We start from the raw sequence: 12942 nt of genomic DNA, 5'->3' as shown, positions 1-12942 counted from the left end.
TTCAACTTTCTTCTTCCTGCTTTCTTCATCCTTCTTCTTTCTTCCTTCTTCCTTTTTCTTTCTTTCTTCTTCCTTCTTCCTTCTATCTTCTTCTTCCTACCTTCTTCATTATTTCTTCTTCCTTTTACTTATTCCTTCCTTCTTCTTCCTTATTCTTTTTTTTTCTGTTTCTTTCCTTTTTCTTCCTTCTTTCTTCGTTCTTCTTCCTTCTACCTTCATCATTATTACTTCTTCCTCTTTCCTTCGTCCTTCTTCCTTCTACCTTCTTTCTTCTTCCATCTTCCTTCTTTCTTCTTCTCCTGCTTTCTTCATCCTTCATTGCTTTCTTCTCCCTTTTTTCTTGTTTCTTCCTTCTTCTTTCTTCTTTCCATTTGTTCCATTTGTTTCATTTGTTTTATTTGTTTGTATTTTTCTTCCTTCTTTTTTCTTGTTATTCTTCCTTCTTTCTTCTTCCTTCCTTTTTGACCCTTCCTTCGGAAGTGTCTATAATTTCACTTTGTATGCGTTACGCAGGTGTGTTACGTATTAATCTATCAAGAAACCTCGTGAATTAATTAATAAAATGTATGGTATTTTAAACAAATTCACTTTGACATTGAAAATATAATTATAACAAATGATATAACATGGAATTATGCCTATTTTTCTGATTTGTTTCAAAGAAACAAATGATTTCAATTGAGGAACATATTGGAGCATGTACAAAAAAATCTTCTCAGAAAAGCAAAAACGTAAAAATTGAAAGGGATTTCAAATTTTTTTCAGTGGAATCTAGATAGCAAATGTGAGCATGTTTTGAGACACTAATAGATCACTTGTATGCATGTTTGTGTGCGTATGTGCGCAAATTCTGAAATTTACTACCATAAAAATCTCGCTCATTTTTAAGGTATTGAACAAGTTTAGTTTTACCAAATTAGGCATCCATAAGGCGAAATATATGTTATTATTGAACGCTATTGAGTTTCGCTCAGATCAATGACTGATTTAGTTAGTTCTGGATTAATTAATATCGAGGTCTCTGGAAATTACGAGTACAGTATATGCAACCAGCGTTACGATAGTTGCTAACCATGTCACAATAGTTATTCAATCCGACGAGCGCCTTATTGATAGGCAGCATGAAGTACAGTACGTTATCATTCGTTGAGTTGTCACTCAACCCATCACATCCATAGGCAATTATTTTATCACTTTCGCGGTTAATCGCCGTGGGAAGCTGAATAGTTTTATCTCGTTTTAAATACTGGAGTCTGGAAAAAATGTCTTTATAACTAAGGAAGGGTCAAAATCTCACTGTAGGTGGATTAATCTGGGTTTTATTTCTTTATTCTGTTTTGCTTCTTATTTCTTCCTTTTTTTGCATCTTTTTCTACCTTTTTATCTTTCTGCCTCTTTTCTTCCATTTTTTTTTTCTTTTTTCATCTCCCTTTTTCAATTTATTTTTCTTTCTTCCTGCTTCCTGCTCCCTTCTTCCTACTCCCTCTTCCTTCTTCCATCTCCTTTTTTCTTTCTTCCTTCTTCTTTCTTCCTTATTTCCTCTTCCTTCTTCTTTCTTCCTTCTTCTTTCTTCTTTCTTAATTCTTTCTTATTTCACCTTCCTCCTTCCTTCTTCCTCCTTCCTTTTTCTCAGAATTTATGGAATTTTGTAAGTCACTTGTCCTATTACTATCCATAGCTGCGCTAATTTTGATTGGCCTTAAAATTGTACGATTTTGTCTCAAAACCTATTTTTCCTACTTCAGTCTACCGGATTCTTTTCCCTTCATCTTTTTTCTTAATTTTTGCTTCTTCCTTTTTCTTATTCCTTATTTCTTCTTCCTTCTTCCTTCGTTCTTCTTCCTTCTACCTTCTTCATTATTTCGTCTTCCTTTTCCCTTCTTTCTTCTTTCTTCTTCCTTCTTCCATCTTCCTCCTTCCTTTTTTCTCCTTCTTGCTTTCTTCATCCTTCATCTTTCTTTATCCTTCATCTTTCTTCCTTCTTCTTTCTTTCTTCTTCTTTTGTTTTTCATCCATCGAATTTATTCCTTTTCTTTTGACTTCCTTTTTATTTTTTCTTCCTTCTTCATTTTTCTTTCTTCCTTTTTCTTTCTTTCTTTTTCCTTTTATCTTCTGCATTAATTCTTCTTTTTTCCTACTTCCTTCTTCCTTTTTACTTCTTCCTTCTTCCATCTTCCTTCTTTTTTCATCCTTCTGCATACTTTTTTCTTCCTTTTCTTATTGCTTTTCCTTTTTTCCCCCTTGTTCCCAATTTTTCTTCCTTTTTTTTGTCATTCATGCTTCTTTTTTTTCTTTCTGCTTTATTATTCTTTCCTCCTTTTTCTCTTTTTTTCCTTATTTTTTCTTATTTCTTCTTTTTTTCATTTCTTTTGTCTTCCTGCTTTTTCATCCTTCTGCATACTTTTTTCTACCCTTTTTCTTGTTTTTCCTTTTTTTCTCCCTTGTTCTATTTGTTTTATTTGTTCTTATTTTTCTTCCTTCCTTTTTCTTGTCATTCTTCCTTCTTTTTCTCGTTTCTGCTTTATAAATTTTTCGTCCTCTTTCTCTATTTTCTCTTTATTTTGTTTTGTTTCTTATTTCTTACTTTTTTCTTTCATTTTGTTTTTCCTTTTATTTTTCTTCCTTCTTTATTCCTTCTTCCATTGTCCTTCTTGCTTCTTCCTTTTACCTTTTTCTTGCTTCTTTCTCCTTCCTTCTTCCACCCTCCTTCTTCCTTCTTCTTACTTCCTTTTTTCTCCTTACTTCTTCCCTTCTTTCTTTTTCCTTCTTCCTTCGTCCTTCTTTCTTCGCCCTTCTTACTTTTTCCTTCTTCCTCCTACCTGTTTTATTCATCCTTCATTCTTCTTCCTTATTTTTCGTTTTTTTTTTCCATCTTTTTCCCTTCTTCCATTTGTTTCATTTGTTCTTATTTTTCTTCCTTATTTATTCTTATTATTCTTCCTTTTTCTATATTTTTTCTTGTTTATTCGTTCCCCTTTCTCCCTTTTTCCATTTGTTTTATTTCTTCTTATTTTTCTTCCTATGTTTTCCCTTTCTCGTAAAACAAAGTTGTATCGAAAGGCTATCATTTCACTCCAAAATCTAACTTCTTATAGAAGGCCCGTAAACCCATATTGTTATATATCAATCGATTCAGCTCCACGAGCTGAGCAAATGTCTGTCAGTCCGTGTGTGTACGTATGTATGTATGTGTGTGCACACGAGATATGCACAAACATTAACCAATTTTTCTTATAGTTAAACTCCACAGATTTACGTGCAACCAAATTTTTTCAACGCAGCAGGTTCTTCCGATCGATTATCCGTTTATCCTATCCGTTTATATACAAACAGATTGTATACGCTTTAAAGTAGGGTATTATTTTCGATATGAATTGCATCAAGGTGAAATCCAAGGATTGTATCAAGAAAGGCACCATAACTTCTGGGGGGTAAATATAAGTGTTTCTTGTTATTCTTCCTTCTGCGTTCTCCTTTCTTCTTAATTACTCTTTCCATCCCTTTTATTTTTCTTTCTTCATTCTGTTTTTCTTCTTCTTTCTTCCTTTTGTTCTTTCGTCTTTTTTTCCTTGCTTTCCTTCCATCTTTTCTTTTATAATTTTATAATAATAATCTTTCCTTTTTCTCTTTTTACTTTTTTCTTTTACTTCTTTCTTCATTTTTCTTGCTTCTTCCTCCTTTCTTCTTCCCTTTTCCTTATTCCTTCTTCCTTTTCTCTATTTTTCTTTCTTCTTTTTCCTTTTTTCTTTTACTTTTTCCTTCATTTTCTTACTTTTTCCTGCTTCCTTCTTACATCTTCCATCTATCTTTTTCTTTCATTTTTCCTTATTCCTTCTTACTTTTTTCTTCCTTCTTCCATTTTAGTTCTTCTTTCGTCTATCTTCTTCCTTCTTCTTCCTTCTTCTTATTCTTCTTATTGGCTTTATATCCCCACACTGAGACAGAACCGCCTCGTAGCTTAGTGTTCATTAAGCACTTTCACAGTTATTAACTGCGAGCTTTCTAAGCCAAGTTACCATTCTTGCATTCGTATATCATGAGGCTAACACGATGATACTTTTATACCCTAGGGAAGTCGAGACAATTTCCAAACCGAAAATTTTCTAGCCCGGTGGCGGAAATCGAACCCAGCCAACCTCAGCATGGTCTTACTTTGTAGCCGCGCGTCTTACAGCACCCAAATTCTTCCTTCTTCTTTTATCCTTTTTTTCCTTTTTCTTTCGTACTTACTGAATTACTTACTTCTCCCATTCTTCGTTTTCCTTTTCCTTTCCTTTTCTTTCAACTTTATTCTTCCTTGTTGCTTCTACTTAGTTCCTTATCCCTTCGTCCTGCTTCCTTATGTTTTACATTTAATCCTTTTCGAACTTTGGACCCTTTCAACTTTCTGTTTCTTTCGACTTTTTTTGACGTAAACTACGTCTAAGGGGAAGACTCTGATACTGGGTGACAAATGAAAATTTCCAAATCCGAAACCGTCACGAAATCATGTGAGATTTTGAACGTTAATAGCGCATTCATCTTTCGATGGATTTTTGAGATTTATATATCAATCGACTCGGAAACTCTCCACCAATTTTCCAGTTATATTGAAACATTTGATTATCAACGTTAAAGTAGGGTATTGGACCATTTTGGCAGCACCTCTTTTTCCCGTTCGCAACGTGAGTCTCATTCGGCCGTCGTTCAGTGTAGTTGGTTTTTGGGCTCTTCTTTTTGTGCGGTGCTTCGCACCAGTTTGCCACAAAAAGTAGGGCCAGAGCAGTGACCGCAGTCGGCGATGTACATACAAGCGCATATTTGTGCAAAGATAGGATGATCGATTGTTAGCAACGGCAATGCAATGTCATAATGTGATAATCGCAATGCAAATGAACAAACATGTTCGATTCAAAGATAACTTAGGAAAATGGTAAGCCATTTTATGATAAACTGCAAATTGTGAATTATATGTTTATTATTAAATATTCGCCAAAATCAAAAGATTTCAATTTTAATTCAGGAAGTTTGAATGCACTTCAGATACGGCTATAGCTTCGGAACGCATACAGTCACTCTCAAAATTGAGCGTACAGTATGGATTAATTGACTACATTCGAAAATTTCAAAGGAAATTAAATGGTTGGCTCGGTTATTTTTAATGCATTTCAATATTCATCCCTTCCTTCAACGCATGCGTACATAAAATTGTTGAATTTTTTTTCTCTAAAGTTTGTTTATTTAAAAATAATCTCAAAATACGCCTATTAGATGTGACAAAATTGACCGTACAGCGTTTTTTTTATCTATAAAATTCCTTATTATAAACACGATTAATGTATTTTAATATTGTTTTTTCATGATTATATTTATAATAATAAACATCCGCTACCTAAACATTCAATGTTTTGAAAGTAAACCATGTTTTGGTCAAAATTTCGAACAAGTGAGAGGTAAGAACCTGGGTGATGCGAATAGAATCGATTTGGTTGTCAAACTGAAGCCAAACTTTTCTATTGTGCCGGAGCCAAACATTGAAGATTGTGGTTATGTTCGATTCAGATCGTATATTGAGAAGTATTGTTATTATTTGGGAAAATAATAATAATAAACTTAGTTTGATTTCTTAATTCTTTGTAACAATTATTTTCACATTATATTTCGAGTGGAAAATTAGTAGGAATGCAACTAAAAAGCACTCGTTACGATATTTAACGAGATTCAACAGCTGATTGGGACAGGAATGTATGCAAACCATCGTAAAGTCATGTAGAGTCTCGCGCATTTGTGCGCCCTCATGCAACATGGAAAGAGAAATTTGAAGAGCAGGAAATGTTTGACAGGCAAGTAACTGCAAAATAATTTGAGATTATTTTCGATTATTTTGAGATTATTTTCAAATAAATGAACTTTAGAGAAAAAAAATCAACAATTTTATGTACGCATACATTGAAGGAAGGGATGCATATTGAAAAGTATTAAAACCAACCGATCCAACAATTAAATTTCCTTTGGAATTTTCGAATATATTCATCTAATCCATGCTGTACGCTCAATTTTGAGAGTGACTGTACTTTATTGAAACGAGCTATAGGTTACAATAGAACTATTACTTTCTTGCTCACGGATCTAAGATTCTTGCAATCATATTAATAATATGGTTGCACGAATATGTTATCCATAATGCCACTGCCAGATAGTGGGAGTTAGATTGTAATAAAATAGCACAAATACCCTATTCCGTCCGCAGCGTTTACTACTCTGGCGCATCTCAACCGAATGGCTTGGTTTTTGGTACCGTTCTGACTCAAATCCCGAATATGACTCATATTCCGAACACTGACGTTTTAGCGCCCTAAAACTAAAACTGTCGTTGGTTTTCCGCGCGGAGGATCAAGATAACAAACGAATTCAAACTCCTGTGGAGAAAATTACACGAATAAAGTTAAAATGGGCTTTTAAAAGCTAAAGTTCGGAATATGAGTCATGTTCGGAATTTGAGTCAAAACGGTACATAGCTAGTATTTGTTGATTTCTAGTTGGCGCAACCGGGTTTTATCGACTCGCGCTTCTTGGTCGGACTCAACAATACGACTAACCCTTCTCTGCCAACTATTCTGCCAAAGGTCCACGGCTCGTATTCTTCCACCAGTGATGACTCGATGCTCTGACTACCATTGGACAGAGGCACCTGTTTTTCCATAGCCAGAGTAGAGATTCTTATGTCTGTCGTAAAATCGCTAAATCGTGGTACACGCACTCACCAGTATACACCCCCAGCAACAAACATATTGCACATCGATCACAGTAACTTATATATGCCCGAATGCTCTCACAATATGGTTACTTCAACAAGATTGGCTCAACGTGTGCTGCTTGGGATATCATAACCATGTAACGCTAGTGAGTTTTTTTATTTCAGAATAGTATTATTTAATAAACATACTCCACTATATCCACCTATATATTACTACAAATAAACTAGAATAGTGGTCGAAAACTTGGAATGAAATTGAATCCCTACTAATTTTACTCTAAGTCGAATGCAACAGTTGGAATTGCGAAAAGCATTATTACCACTTGGGGTTTTAAAGATAAAATTTTAATTATCGTACCGTCGTCAGGTATACAACGGGTCAAATGGGGGTGAGAATGGGTCACTGTTTCAACTACATAGAATGCTTGTAGAATAGATTTAATATATCTGAGAACAATAAAACTGAATTATAAGTGACCTTTTTGAACAATTTTGTTATCCGACCTCTAGACTGTCGGTGAGGGCTCGGACGTCACCCCTGACTACGGTATCCAACTTTTGACGTAAACTACGTCTAAGGGGAAGACTCGGATACAGGGTGACAAATGAAAATTTCCAAATTCGAGACCGTCACGAAATCATGTAAGATTTCAAACGTTAATAGCTCCTTTATTTTTCAATGGATTTTCGAGATTTTATTATCAATCGAATCGGAAACTCTCCAGCAATTTTTTAAGTCCATTGGAACTATTGATTATCAATGTAAAAACATTAAAAATTCTAATTCTTTACCAACCCAGTAAAATTTCAGAGTTTCGTTACGACCGCCGTCTGGTGCCGTTGGTTCTTGCGCTCTACTTTTGTGCGGTGATTCGCACAAAAAGTACAACAATAGAACCAGAGCAATGACCGCGGTCGGAGCAAAAAAGTAGTGTTTATGAAAAAGTGCTACAGATGTAAGCAAGAGATGATCATTAAAATTGATTATCAACTATAAACAAACTTTTTCTACTATTTAGGCACCACCCCTTTATAATAACACTTCAAAAGTCACACAACAGTCGGAGAAAGTAAAAGCATCATCACCACTGCGGAATAATATATTTGGGGTTTTTAAATTCATTTATTTAGTTAGTTAGTTTAGTTAGGTTTTTAAATGAACATTTTAAATTGCCATATCCAACCATTTTCATATATTGAGTTACGCTAATTTTGTTCGAAACACAAATGAATTGGTGTGAGATCGAACATGATTTGCGGAAAAACTACACATTACACGTGGCAAAACGTTTACCAAAACGAACCTCGCCACCTCCCGACCCCATATATCCAATATCCCAATGGTTACTCGTGGAAGTGCAGATGACTCGTCGGCCTCTATTAATAAAAGTATCACGTCAAATATCATGTTGGTTCTCTTTGTAATTACATCTGGCCTGGCAGAAACAGAGTAACAACCGTGGCAGTCAATCATGCTCATAAGAGTGGTTCAAATTTTGACTTTTTCGCTCCCCTATGCTTAAACAAAAGACATTTTAGTTACTAGATAAAGATTGTCGCTGTCGTCGCTATCCGGAACATCTTTTGCTGGCGAGGATAGGGGAGCTAATTGTCAAAGAAGGAAAATCCCTACAATTTGACAGCTTGGTACCCAACATGTTCCGGGCAGCAGAACAAAGGGAACCGAAGCGACAATCTTTATCTAGTAACTAAAATATCTTTTGCTTAAACGGTGGCATCAGTTGTCTTTCTAGAACTTCCCTAATTTTTAGCAGAATTGGTTGTAATTTGACTTAGCACGCGCGATTTGAAGTTTGAGAATTACTATGAAAACAGTAACTTTTTTGGAAAACCGTTTTGCAATGTTGTTTTTTAATATATAAAAAATTATGAGTACGTTAACAACATAGGAAATTTAGCGAGCGAATAAATCGTTTTTGTTGCGAAACAATTTGCTGCTTGCAAGAATTTTTTTTAAGGAAATACTAAATCGTGGGAAATTTAATTGAGCACGTAAAAGAATAACATATCAATAATGACCATTTTTGCTTTCATTATAACTTTGCTTACGAAATCGATCAATTCGCAACAACAACCGTCTTACAGATTAGGAAATATTCTTCGAAGTCATCGGGTTGATAATATTTAGGGAGAGATCCTCCAGTGCCGGACACATAAGTCATTTGACAAAAAACTCTAATTATCCGGATTGTGTTTCCTTTTAAACCTTTTACATAAAATATGGCAATTGATGATTCATACAAGCTATATTTTGGCACGGCAAATGCTGGGTAAAGCGTACCATTGGTACTTCGCGTACCTGAAGGAATAAAATAGACCCCATCTCGCGGTCCTTAGCCTCTTACCCAGCAACTCCTATCCCTACCTCCCCGCGGTGCTGGCCGGGATACGAGCAACCTTAGGGAAGATCGGGTAACCAACCCCGGTGGGAACTATGGTCGTATGCTGACAGGGAAGGGGGGGTTTGCTCCTCTCCGGAGGTGCAAATCTTATTGAGCGTCTGTTCTCCATGTCAGGATCGGCTCACAACAGCGTCTGTTCTCCATGTTAGGGCGGCTGATCATCGTCCGAGTGCCAGCGAGGGACTCTAAGTGAAACTGTGCACCATGGTCCACCGGAAATAAGGAGGAATGGTCCTCCGAAAATTTAGGGGGTTTGGTGTCAGGCCCTGCAAGCCAGCCTTTAAAAATCATAAGCAACGAACAATCAACAAGAGAGTACGGACCGGAACCATCGACGAAGACCACTGCGACGAAAAGGGACTAGCGATTGGAAACTCGGTTCGTGGAACTGCAAATCTCTCAACTTCATCGGGAGCACACGCATACTCGCCGATGTGCTCAAGGACCGTGGATTTGGCATCGTAGCGCTGCAGGAGGTTTGTTGGAAGGGATCAATGGTGCGAACGTTTAGAGGTAATCATTCCATCTACCAGAGCTGCGGCAACACACACGAGCTGGGAACAGCTTTCATAGTGATGGGCGATATGCAAAGGCGCGTGATCGGGTGGTGGCCGATCAATGAAAGAATGTGCAGGTTGAGGATCAAAGGCCGGTTCTTCAACTTCAGCATAATCAACGTCCATAGCCCACACTCCGGAAGCACTGATGATGATAAGGACGCATTCTACGCGCAGCTGGAACGTGAGTACGACAGCTGCCCAAGCCACGACGTCAAAATCATCATAGGAGATTTGAATGCTCAGGTTGGCCAAGAGGAGGAGTTTAGACCGACTATTGGAAAGTTCAGCGCTCACCGGCTGACGAACGAAAACGGCCTACGACTAATTGATTTCGCCGCCTCCAAGAATATGGCCATTCGCAGCACCTACTTCCAACACAGCCTCCCGTATCGGTACACCTGGAGATCACCACTGAAGACTGAATCACAAATCGACCACGTTCTGATTGATGGACGGCACTTCTCCGACATTATCGACGTCAGGACATATCGTGGCGCTAACATCGACTCTGACCACTATCTGGTGATGGTTAAACTGCGCCCAAAACTATCCGTCATCAACAATGTTCGGTACCGACGACCGCCGCGGTACGACCTAGAGCGACTGAAGCAACCTGATGTCGCCACTGCATACGCGCAGCATCTCGAGGCAGCGTTGCCGGAAGAGGGTGAGCTCGATGGGGCCCCTCTTGAGGACTGCTGGAGTACAGTTAAAGCAGCCATTAACGACGCAGCGGAGAACAACGTCGGGTATATGGGTCGAAGTCGACGGAACGATTGGTTCGACGAAGAGTGCAGACAGATTCTGGAGGAGAAGGACGCAGCGCGGGCGGTCGCGCTGCAGCAAGGTACCCGGCAGAACGTGGAACGTTATAGACGGAAGCGGAGACAGCAGACCCGCCTTTTCAGGAGAAGAAACGCCGCCTGGAAGAAGCGGAGTGCGAGGAGATGGAACAGCTGTGCCGTTCTCAAGATACACGCAAGTTCTATCAGAAGCTCAACGCATCCCGCAAAGGCTTCGTGCCGCGAGCCGAAATGTGCCGGGATAAGGATGGGAGCATCTTGACGGACGAACGTGTGGTGATCGAAAGGTGGAAGCAGCACTACGAGGAACATCTGAATGGCGCTGAGAGTACAGGCAGTGAAAGTCAAGGCAGCGGAGGAGATGACTACGTCAGTTCAGCGGACGATGGAAGCCAACCAGCCCCACCTTGAGGGAAGTTAAGGATGCCATTCAACAGCTAAAGACCAATAAAGCAGCTGGTAAGGATGGTATTGAGCTGAGCTCATCAAGATGGGCCCGGAAAAGCTGGCCACTTGCCTGCACAAACTGATAGTCAGAATCTGGGAAACCGAACAGCTACCGGAGGAGTGGAAGGAAGGGTTATATGCCCCATCTACAAGAAAGGCGACAAACTGGAGTGTGAGAACTTTCGAGCGATCACCATCCTTAATGCCGCCTACAAAGTGATATCCCAGATCATCTTCCGTCGTCTGTCACCATTAGTGAACGAGTTCGTGGGAAGTTATCAAGCCGGCTTCGTTGACGGCCGCTCGACAACGGACCAGATCTTTACTGTACGGCAAATCCTTCAAAAATGCCGTGAATACCAGGTCCCAACGCACCATCTGTTCGTTGATTTCAAGGCGGCATACGACAGTATAGACCGCGTAGAGCTATGGAAAATTATGGACGAGAACAGCTTCCCTGGGAAGCTTACCAGACTGATCAAAGCAACGGTGGATGGTGTGCAAAACTGTGTGAAGATTTCGGGCGAACACTTCGTTCGAATCGCGCCGGGGACTAAGACAAGGTGATGGACTTTCGTGCCTGTTGTTCAACATTGCGCTAGAAGGTGTCATGCGGAGAGCCGGGTGTAACAGCCGAGGTACGATTTTCAACAGATCCAGTCAATTTATTTGTTTCGCGGATGACATGGACATTGTCGGCCGAACATTTGCAAAGGTGGCAGAACTGTACACCCGCCTGAAACGTGAAGCAACAAAAGTTGGACTGGTGGTGAATGCGTCAAAGACAAAGTACATGCTTGTGGGCGGAACCGAGCGCGACAGGGCCCGCCTGGGAAGCAGTGTTACGATAGACGGGGATACCTTCGAGGTGGTCGAGGAATTCGTCTACCTCGGATCCTTGCTAACGACTGACAACAACGTTAGTCGTGAAATACGAAGGCGCATCATCTGTGGAAGTCGGGCCTACTACGGGCTCCAGAAGAAACTGCGGTCGAAAAAGATTCGCCACCGCACCAAATGTGTCATGTACAAGACGTTAATAAGACCGGTAGTCCTCTACGGACATGAAACATGGACAATGCTCGAGGAGGACTTGCAAGCACTCGGAGTATTCGAGAGACGGGTGCTTAGGACCATCTTTGGCGGTGTGCAAGAAGACGGTGTGTGGCGGCGAAGAATGAACCATGAGCTCGCCCAACTCTACGGTGAACCCAGTATCCAGAAGGTAGCTAAAGCCGGAAGGGTACGATGGGCAGGACATGTTGCAAGAATGCCGGACAGCAACCCTGCAAAGATGGTGTTCGCTTCCGATCCGGCAGGTACGAGACGGCGTGGAGCGCAGCGAGCGAGATGGACAGACCAGGTGAGGCATTCCACGGGGGCATGTCAGTCGATCCTGAGCGACCATTTCGAAAATATTTGAAACTCTGCACAGTTTTTCAATTTCATCTAAATCGTCATTTTTCGATATCAAATCTTCATATTGAGTCACGACTAACTTTTCAAAAGGGTGTATGTGAAAATGGTTCAAAAATATTTAAAAAGCTGCACAGCAAAAACGGAATGTTCGATTGTTATGATTTTTTCAGCAAAGTTAGACAACTAAATGGTGATTCTTAAGAAAATGTGCACAGTAAAAAAAATTTTTTGCCTTTAAAAATATCATTTTTGTCACAAAAGCTCAAATATCTCAAAACCCTATCTTTTTCGAACGTAATTTTTTAGGAAAACGGTCCATTATATTAGCTATCTACCATAAAAATTTGGTGATGGTAAACTAATAAACAAAAAAGTTATGACATTTCAAACATTTCACAATTTTCACATTTAGAATTTTTTTTCTGTGTAAGTTATTTCGAGAATTGCAGTTTGATGCAGATTTTATTGTTAAGGGACGTGATTTAAACAAGTTGTTTTCATGATATTTTGATTTAATTATTCATAGCATCTATAAGAAACTTAGACACGATCCA

General features: G+C 39.1%; 1 long non-coding RNA gene across 1 annotated transcript in view; it reads right to left on the bottom strand.

Annotated features, from left to right (window-relative positions):
• Positions 1-12942, bottom strand: part of LOC134208364 (uncharacterized) — a 363599-nt gene that overhangs the window by 225394 nt on the left and 125263 nt on the right. The window lies entirely within an intron of this gene.

Source organism: Armigeres subalbatus, chromosome 1 (genome assembly GCF_024139115.2).
Source record: "Armigeres subalbatus isolate Guangzhou_Male chromosome 1, GZ_Asu_2, whole genome shotgun sequence".
NCBI classification, from domain to species: domain Eukaryota; kingdom Metazoa; phylum Arthropoda; class Insecta; order Diptera; family Culicidae; genus Armigeres; species Armigeres subalbatus.
This window is presented reverse-complemented; position numbering and strand designations above follow the sequence as displayed.